The sequence below is a fragment of the Silurus meridionalis genome, chromosome 5 (assembly GCF_014805685.1).
Source record: "Silurus meridionalis isolate SWU-2019-XX chromosome 5, ASM1480568v1, whole genome shotgun sequence".
NCBI lineage: Eukaryota > Metazoa > Chordata > Actinopteri > Siluriformes > Siluridae > Silurus > Silurus meridionalis.
Genome location: NC_060888.1, coordinates 5,743,084 through 5,753,982, shown reverse-complemented (window position 1 = coordinate 5,753,982; position 10,899 = coordinate 5,743,084). Strand labels below are relative to the sequence as shown.

The following is a 10,899-nucleotide window of genomic DNA, read 5'->3' as shown; positions in this document are numbered from 1 at the left end:
GTCATAGTTTTTATCCTATTATAGTTTAATATTGTGGGATGTCAATGAGCAAGATAGTTCCTCATGTTATAGGATATGCAATACATATATACTTGCTGTTACAAAGCACTGTTACTGGAGACTCCCTCCGTAAATACGTATATTGTGCTATGTAAGAGTGAGTGTTATAATATAAACCTGCGCTCGGAATTATGGGGAAATTGCATAGCTAGTTGGAAAAAATTTTTTTAAAAAGAAATTAACATTCAGATTTGAGAATTCAACACCTTTTTCGAATATAATTTATTGTACATAAATATATAGTAGTAAAGGTCTAGATCATGTTCATATATGGCATCATTGTAGGTGTAGTGCTAGCAAATTGTGTATATATGTGTGTGTGTGTGTGTGTGTGTGTGTGTGTGTGTGTGTGTGTGTGTGTGTGTGTGTGTGTGTGTGTGGTGAGAGTCTCTGTGTTGCACCTGTTACAACCCTGCATTTTCGAAAAAAGGTTTTTGCAAGTGATATCCCCACCTCTGGCGTGTCTAAACTCATTACGCTTACTCAGAGGTGCTCAAGCTGTTGGGAGGAAAATAGCTTTGAAACAGCATCAGAGATCCACTCAGCATCTCCTAGAGGAGTGTAACCTCCTGAGTCTCAACCCCTTCAACCTTCTAGGTGGTTGATTGCTTTTTCACAACACTCTCTTAGACCTGGGTAGCAGATGCAGTGGGCTTGATGCTCGCAATTCGACAACAAAAAGAAAATCACAAAGCGCGTCCTTTTGTCTGATCCGAGGACGAGTATGAATAATAAATAATTAAAAGAAAAATATTTAAAAACCATTCAACTCTTAAGAATAAAGTGTCGTGATCAGCACTGTCCATTCCTGGTGAGACTGAATGCTTGACCTGTTTGTTTGTTTGTTTGTTTGTTTGTTTGTTTGTTTGTTTGTTTGCTTGCTCGCTTGCTTGCTTGCTTTTTAATGGAGTGAATTTTGCAATCTGAAGTTGTCCAGTTGAGTAGCTGAAATATTACAAATCAAAATAATTTTCATATATAAACCACTTGACAAATAACTAAACACAAAAATCATCGCAAAATGTGTAACACTAATGTCTACAGTTATCACCTGGTCTCAATTACATTTAAAACATGTGCAGAGAACAGGGTCACAATTTGACATCAGTGTCATGAATACATGCTATTCATATAAAAAATTATAGAATACATGCTATTCATATAAAAAAAAGTCTTGAACCACCTAAAAAACATACGCAGAGTAAAATATTATTTCAAACATTTTTGTACTTGTGTTTTTTAGAACAGCTTAGTCTTTATTATAAACACTTAATCTTCAGTTTATAATGTGTCTGTACATGTTGTTCATGAGTTTATTTTGAAATCGATGTTTAGAAGAAGCTTCAGGAGAGGCTGATCATAACACTTCATATCATGACAGGTTACACCACCTGCTCTTGCCCTCTTGTTAACCATAATAAAATTATTTTATACACAATATTGTTATTTGTATAAATAAAATGAAGCATATAAATAAGAGTAAAACTTTGTAATGTTTATGTCCAAGACAGCAATATTTTTGTTAGTTTTTTAGGATTTTATTGTCTTGGAAAAATTCAAAGAAAGACAGAAAAGGTTTAATATCTTGAATATTTATTATCCTGCATTATTTATAATGTCCCTAATTAAATGGAATCATATTTGTTAACTGGACCATTCAGTATGTGCAAAAGAATGAGCATATAAAAAAAAAAAAAAAAAAACTTTAGACCTTGTTATAGTTCATAACAAGTACCATAATTGACCATACAAAATCTTATGGTTTTTATTATTAATAATAATAAAAATTACTAATAGTGCTCAAGTCACCAAGTTATCAGTTCATCAGTTCATTGCATTAATAATTAGACATTATATACACTTTCATGTTGCAACTCAATAGAGTTCTATAACTGTTTATAACATGTTTATAACATTTCATAATAATAAAATCCTACGCCCATCTACCTGTAATCAGATTTTGTTTTAACAAACTAATAATCATAATTATTAAGCCATTTTTTGTCCCATTAATATGCAATACTTTGTCCGTTAGGTTCCTTAGCAAACATTGTTAAAAGACTGCATTGCATTGCTCGACTGGACCCACGTCTCAAAAAATACAAGGAAAGCATTCCTCAGGACGTTTCTGTTCTGGTAACTTAGAGATAGAATGAACTTAGATGTCCTAGATGTCCGAACAGCTGATAGCAGACTTCAGGCAATGACTAAAGGCCTACTTCTTCCAGAAGTGCTAAATTAGCACTTTTTGTGCTTTTCTCAAAATATAATACCTCCCCAACAGGATTTATAATCTGATAGTATTCGTAGGACAAGATCTAGTGAACCGTTATCAGGATATATATATATTTTTTTTTTATTGTGACTTTAAAGCATTTCTATTCCTCTGGATATGGGCGTCTGCCAAATGCTATAAGGTATATGCATGAAAATTGCTGTGGGCAACAAAATGCAAGACGTAATACACTAAAGTGGAATATGTTACAGTGATATTACAAAGAGTTATAGAATATTTTGGCATTTCATTTGGCATTTTGTTTAAGAACCCCTTTCCTCTTTTAATTAGTGAAGACTGTAAGAGCAAAACCGAACACAAAGGTAATCCAGTTTACACATTCATCCAGAAACACATCAGGGATTTTAAAGATTTCGAAGTACACCAATTGAGAAGATCTAAGAGTAATTACGAAAGATAAACAAAAATGACAGACAGACAAACAAGCGTTATTTTGCACTGGTAAGAATGTGATGGGGAGATTTCGGCTAACATGAATCGCCATGAAAACCGGGAATGCATTTCTAAGCGTTCAAGGGGTGCTGCATATTTGTTTTAAGTTCTAGCACTTTACAGCTTCATGAGCCATGACTGATAGCTAAATTACTTTTAAATGTTCCTGAGCCAACAGCGGGAAAAGCCTGGAGGGAATATGTTTGATTGACCTGGAATTAGTGAGTGAATTGGATTTGTAATAAAGAATAAAAAAGTAATAAAAAGAACTATGTGGTTGATGATCAGTATTACAAACTTTCTAGGATATTTTACATGCTTCGGTAAGGTGTGTGTATGGTTTAAAGGTGTTTCTGTAGTTATATTTGACTTTGCTGTTGTTGAATGTTTACTAGATTTGGCCAAGTTTTCTTTTTTAGCTCTTTTATCTTCTGACCCAGAAAATAACTTTAAAACTAAATTCTCTTGCACACATAATTTGAAGGACAGAGTTGCTTGACCCTTAAAACTTTTCCACCAGAGTCACCAGTTAGATGAACAAGAAAGATAAACTGCTCCTTTAAAATAAAAGACAAATGGATGTATAGCAGAAACACAGAAACATCTGATAGCTCTGGAGAACATAATTCGATCCCAAGCTCAGGTTACTGATTGCAAGGACTTCTCAGTGTCCTTGTGAGTTTCCTCCAATTCTGTGTTTTCTATCCACCTTTGAAACGCTAATGCTAATTGGTGGAATGGCTACGCTAATTTCCCTCTAATTGTGAATGACTGAGCAATATGTGTGTGTGCCTGGTGACCAATAGTCTCACAATAGGCTCCAGATCCACCATGACTCTGAACAGGATACAGCAGTTACAGAAGGTGAATGAATGTTATGAGCCTCATTAGCCATGAATTTTGTTGTCATAATCAATTATAGATCGTTTAATTTTTCATAATGGCAAGACATCAACATCCATTCCTAATAGATTCATTTTATTGGGATCAAAAACACTACTGGGTATTTAAACTGTAATGTGCTTTAATATTATTTGAACTGGTGCAGCATAAATTATAAAGTAATATATTACACTATAACTATAACTTATCGGAAATGATGTGAAAACAGTATAAAGCACTATACTATATATAAAAATGAGAAAGTACTATATTACACTATAATATACTATAATATAAAATATACTATAATATAAAAAAAATCATGATACTATGATATGAAGAAACTATAAAACAATATACTACACTGCTACAATATACTAATATACTAGCAAGAAAATCTTAATAACTGCATTAGAAAAAATTATAAAGTGCTTTACTATACTATACTATACTAGACTAGACTACATTATACTATACTATACCATACTATACCATACTATACTACATTATACTATACTATACTATACTATACTATACTATACTATACTATACTATACTATACTATACTACATTGCTGTATACTATGCTATACTACATTATACTATACTATACTATACTACATTATACTGTACTATACTATATTATACTATACTATACTACATTATACAATACTATACTACACTATACTATACTATTATACTATACTATACTATACTATAATTATACTATACTATACTACTATACTATACTATACCATACTATACTATACTATATTATACTATACTATGCTATACTATACTATACCATACTATACTACATTATACAATACTATACTACACTATACTATACTATACATTATACTATACTACATTATACTGTACTATACTATTCTATACTATACTATACTACATTATACTATACTATATACTATACTATATACTATACTATACTACATTGCTGTATACTATACTATACTACATTATACAATACTATACTACACTATACTGTACTATACTATTCTATACTATACTACAATATACTATACTATACTATACTATACTATATTATACTATACTATACTATACTATAAACTCAAGCATTGTACTATGCAGTAAAGAACCTATACTGAATTATACTATACTACAGCACTACACTATATTATACTATACTAAAAAAACCTTTTAATCCTTATATTATTCTATTAAAAAATTACAGAGCAAATTACAGAGATACTATATAGAAACTATAAAGCCTCTATTATATGCTATAAAAAACCTTAAAGAAACTACACTATATTATAGTTGACTATACTACAGCATAGGACACTATATTATGAAGAAACTATAATACAATACACAATATTATACTGTATTTACTATAACATACAATACTATACAACCCAGAAATAATGATCCATTTAATTTTGCAGGGTTTATTATTTTTAAGTTATATCTTTTATAACATTTATTTTAACAATATTTTTATGATTTGTTAATTTTTTATTAAATTTTTTACAAATGATGCATGTTCATTCTTGGCATTAGATATAAGTTCAGATATGAAAAGTATGTGTCGGAAGATCTACACGATCTACTCACTGCATTTCCCAGAATTGCCACCTCGGACTGCAAATCAGAGAACATTGACTTTCTCACTCATTTTGCTTCCTTACTGCATTCTCATCTGTCTCAAACCTCAGTTTCATGACAGCTACACAATAACAGTCTGACAGATAAATAAGTGACATTTAACATCAGTTTCCTTCCTATAACAAAGAAAAGGTTTAGAGTGGGCATTTGATTTACTGTTTCCAGTCATCTGATAGTCATGCCAGTACGTGCAATGTGGTTGTAAAAATTGTGCTTGTGGTCGTTCCTTTTGAAAAAGGTTCGGAAAAACAAATAACAATAAAAAAAAAAAAAAACAATAGAGATAATGTCTGTTAAAGGCAGACGCTTGGCTATTTCTAGTTAACGTCTCATAGTGGATGGCCTTGTTATCTAAACGAGACAGCAGGCAAGGCCACCTGTTGTGCTTGGCACCCCACCATCCTCATATTGGAAACTTTATTAAAAACAGTCTCGCATACTGCCAGACTGTGACAGGCGTCATGCTGCGAGCATTTGGATATCTATAGAAATATAAAACAAAGATCATGATTTAACTGACTTTACTTGGAAACACATGATTATTGTTTGACTTATCAGACTCGCTTTTATTTGCAATTTGGAATGAATTTGGACTTTTTCTTGTAGAATAATTATGCAATCCATAAACACATTTTGCAATGGCCGACATCATATTTAGTCATTTCTGCAGCAATGAATCTGGAGCATGTCCTGGGAAAACTGGGCAGGAGGTGGGAAAACCCCCTTAATTAATAGGCAGTTCATTTCAAGGCACTGGACACACACTTGACAAACTGATTCACAAACAAAAGCGGTTGTGGCATTGCTAATCCATCAGCTAGCATGTTTTTGGTAATCAGAAGGAAACCCAGAGATCACAAACGAAACTCCTGGAAGACTGAAAGATCATACTGACAGTAATCCGAGCTCAGGATCAACAAAGAGGCCTAATGATCCTCTATTAGATATTTTGCTTGTTTATGGATTATATAACTGTAATATTTTATGTTGACATTCATTTTTATATTTTGATTGTCATCCAGTTTCTGAGTTTAAATCAAAATGAAGTATAATACATTTTGTCCATTTGCTATTTCTTGCAAAATAAAACAAAAAAAATGAACTTTGAGAATGTATTTGGACTGTGATCAACATAAACAGTGTACTACAGTAGTCCAGATCACAGGTTTCATGAACAGTTTTGCATTTAGGCGTCTATCACTGCTCAGCTTATCAATGATGGTACCGTAATGAATGAACATTCAGTCTCAACCAGACTCCGTTTTGATTTTGGTTTCTCTCAATGTTTTTTTCCCTCATGCCATCTCATGGAGTTTTCGCTTGCCACAGTCACCAAGGGCTCGCTCATGAAGGATAATCTTAGAATAATAAGAAACCAACTTAAAGGCACTGAATTTATACACTCTTTTATACAAACTTTATACCCGATTTGTCGCTGTTAAGCTGCTTTGAGACGACGTGCATTGTTAAAAATGGTATGCAAATAAAAATGATTCGAGTTGAACAAGTCATGAGCATAGAAATAATAAAACTCCAAAAATGGTATCTTAGCAAGTGTAAATATCTTTAATATAGTAAAACATTTGTAATATTTCCCTTTGTACAATGATGATAATATCATTAAACTTATTACAAGTCAATTATATTTTAAGCTCATAAAATTATTGTTCAATTGCTATAAAATGTTACTAATTTTTAGAAAGAGCAAAAATGATCTGCCAACTAAACGAACTACAAGCATTAATTAAAAAAAAAATAGGTTTAATAATTTTAGTTCTAAATATAAACTATAAACTTTTCACACAATTGTATAGGATCTCTTTAGATATCTCTTTAGCTGTGAACCAGCTCTATGAAGTTTATTACATATGTTGGCGTGAAAGATCTTGAGTGGACTTCAACAGAGCTCTGATCTCAACCCTACTGAACACCTTTGGGATGAAAGTGAACGCCGACTGCACCCCAGGCCTCCTCACCTACATCAGTACCTGACTTTACTAACACCATTGTGGCACAAATCTTCAAAAACACACTCCAAAACAGTCATTTACCTCGAATAGTGGAGGTTATTGTAACAGCAAATGGGGTCTAAATGTGGCTTGGGATGTTCAAAAAGCACATACAAATGGTATAATCAGGTGTCCACCAACTTTTGTATTTTCATGTTTAAAATGACATTTTGCAGAGAATGGAGTATAAATGACTAAATATTTAGGAATAAACTTCAGAAGAACAAACCTATAAGCACTAAACTTTTACAGTACATTCCAATTTCATAAACTCTTCCTCTCTCTAAAGCTTTTCCTGCTATAACAATGGATATTGATATAAGCGCTATACAAAAAAATCTGTAATGATCTGGAATACTTATATAAAGTATATGACTATTTAGAAGCACTTCTTGGGACACATCTAGTGTTTGTTTTCTCAATTTTATATATAGATCAAAATCTCCAACACATAATGATTTGAATTGGTACATCTCTCTCTTGTGGCACTGTTTGTTTCTGTTTCTGGAAAAGAAAGTTCCCTGCTATTCAAAATGCATTGCATTTGTGGTTTATTTCAAGCAGCTGGATGGACTCAGGAGCTAATCGGTTACTCAATGCAATTGAACCATCTCTGCTAGAATCGTACTGAGATCACCAGGGTTCAAATCAAATTCACAAAACACTGCATACAGTATGCAAAAGCATCCCTCAGTATGTACTCAAACTAGACCAATGCACAAGCTATAAAAATGGCAAACGAGTGAGTAATTAGCATTACGCTTGTTACACCTGTATGCAAAACAGTACAAAGAGAATTATATACATTAGTGCAAAGTACACGAAAAAAAAAGAGCACAATATAAGGAATTATGTTCCTGCTGCACTAAAGAAACACTGCGTACAATTGCATCTGCCAATATGATTGGTAAAAATGTTTCAAATGAAAAAAAACAAGAGTACAAGAAAAAAAACAAACACCTTCCATCATCTCTTTCGTTTACCACCCAGAGAGTGCAGACATTATTTTCTGCTTTACAGCTCTGACATTTCTGAACTTCATGTTTACCCAACCCTCCATCTCTTATCTCCTGCAACACCTCATGCACAAATATAACTTTGTGCCCCACACCAACCCCCACCCCCACATCAGTCAGGGAATGGAAGCAGCCAGTGAATGTTCTTATCAAAGCATTTCTATTCCGTGTATCCTGCATCACGCGACTAGTCGACAAGTTGCCTCTGACTTGCAAGGAGTGACATCAGCTCCAGACAAAAACAGCAGCTACAAGATTTTCTTTTATTTTACTTGACAAACGGTGGCGCAAATGTCACAGTGAGAGTTATGAATTATGAGAATTATGATATGAATAACGCAGGTTTAAAATTTGATTTGTCGTGTAAACAAACATAAACATAATCAGTACAATATGAAATTAAATGCTTATTATTACAGGCTATATGATATATATATATATATATATATATAAAAACAAATGTAAGAATATAAAAATAATATACAATAGACTTAACATTGTAATTGGATAGTTAGTTACTTCATTTATATATATTAGTTTTTTAAATCCTTAAAATACTTGATTGATTATGTATTGATTAAGAATTATTTGTAATTACTTTTTTTTGCATATAAATTTATTTACTTGATTATTTATTTATTTAAAAATATCCATATTTGTTTTTGTATTTGTTTGGTTGTTTATTTAGATATTTAATTATTTTGTTTGTTGAAATGCTTTGTTGTTTGGTTGATTGGTTGGTTTTGCTTAATAACTTAAATATTGACATTTGTGTTTATTAATTATTGTGTTCATTTGCTGTTTGTTTTATTTATTTTTAAATACGAGGTGGCATTCAAAAGTTTAGAAACTAGCTTTGTTTATAAGAGGTAATTAATTTATCTATGTTTACACACTATCACCTTCAAAATAGTTCCCAATGCCTGTGTCAAAACTGCAAACTTTGAGCTGGTTCTTCATCTTTGGGAAGAGGGCGAAGTCCGCAGAAGCCGAATCAGGCAAGTAGATTGGTGGCGGAAGTGAGATCCTGCTGTTTCTTGCAAGAAACTCATGTGTGAGGAGAGTTTGGTGACAATGTGTTCTAACTTGCTATCCATGATAAGCACCAGTTGCACAGCTCACGAAGTACACAGGACGATGTTTTTAGGCAAACTGACTTATAAAAGTCGGTGCTTATTATGACTGTGCGTGCAGCATTTTGCTGCCATCTGTTGGCCTGTTACAAAACTAGTTTCAAACCTTATTGACACCACCTCGTACTGTGGAAAACTTCACAAAATGTTATCATCACTGTATACTCAGAGCAGAGCCGCATCAGTAAAACTGCCAGCTGTTTGAAATTAACCTGTTTGCAACTCATTGATTTCACAACCTGATGCATTCGTTGTGACCTGGAACCACAAGCTTGCACTTCATATTTATAATTCTGAAAGCAGGTGGACGATCACTAGAAAACGAATTTCTCTCATGAGTTATGAAAGGGTTCGTGTTTTACTCGGAAATAACTTTATGGATATATTTGCATAGGTATGGCGTATGTCTCCGGGACATTTTCACTCATCATTATGTGTTAGCGTTCACTTGCACTAAACAGAGCGCCGTGCGTATCGTCCTTAATCACATACTAGCTTATTAAATTCAAAATGGCAATAGTGTGTCACCAGCTGGTAGACAGTACTCCTAATAAAAATATTGTATCATGATATGACTACGTTTAAAGATAAATATGACACTGCAGTCGGTACAGTGTTCGTATTTTTCCCATGCTGCTTTAATTTATAGTCTAAAAACCACTAAAAAGCAGGGAAAAAAATGCTGAGGTTGGTTTTACTCTAACAAAAGCAAAAACATAATCCTTTAAATAGGAAACTAAATGTTTCCTTGGGCTGTTTAGTGTGATTTAGTTGTTATGTAGTCCTCCATTTGGGGAAAATGGTGTCTGGAGAGAAGTTCATTTAAGCTCCAGTCATCAAAGCAAATCACAAACTCATTTAAATAACGCTTTGGCCAAGCTATGACTGTTCAGGACTAAATGGTCTCATCAACAGTAAAAACAAGAATTATTCTTCTTCAAATCCAAAATTTGATGCTTTCTGCAAACCCTCTTGGTGCATCTGAATTTCTGTCCTATATTGTTGTTAATGCTGTTAAAGAAAAAAGCTTTTATTTTCTCGCATATACATTACAGCACAGTAAAATTCTTCCTTCTCTTATCCCAACTTGTTAGGAATCTGGGTTCAGAGTGATAGTGGTCAGTCATGATACAGTACCCTTAAAGCAGACTGCAGACCTAGAGGGATAACAGTGGCGGCTTGGGGGTACTGGAGCTTGAATCCCATCCAGTAACCCAGAGATTTAACCACTTAGCTACTACTTCTGCACTTTGATGTTTTTAATAATACATTTTGTTGTAGATTATTTGGAGGAATTATCCCACAAAAATAAATAAATAAATAAATAAATAAATAAATAAATAAATAAATAAATAAAAAATAGAAAATATTCATTGTATTAAGTTTATATTATTATTATTATTATTATTATTATTATTATTA

At 32.7% G+C, this 10,899-nt stretch overlaps 1 protein-coding gene across 1 annotated transcript in view; it reads left to right on the top strand.

Annotated features, from left to right (window-relative positions):
- Nucleotides 1–421: 421 nt before the first annotated feature.
- fmr1 (FMRP translational regulator 1) overlaps nucleotides 422–10,899 on the top strand; it is a 36,513-nt gene continuing 26,035 nt past the window's right edge. Inside the window, exon 1 of the mRNA XM_046849596.1 lies at nucleotides 422–440. The gene's annotated coding sequence lies outside the window, so the exon portion shown is untranslated. The remainder of the gene's footprint in view (nucleotides 441–10,899) is intronic.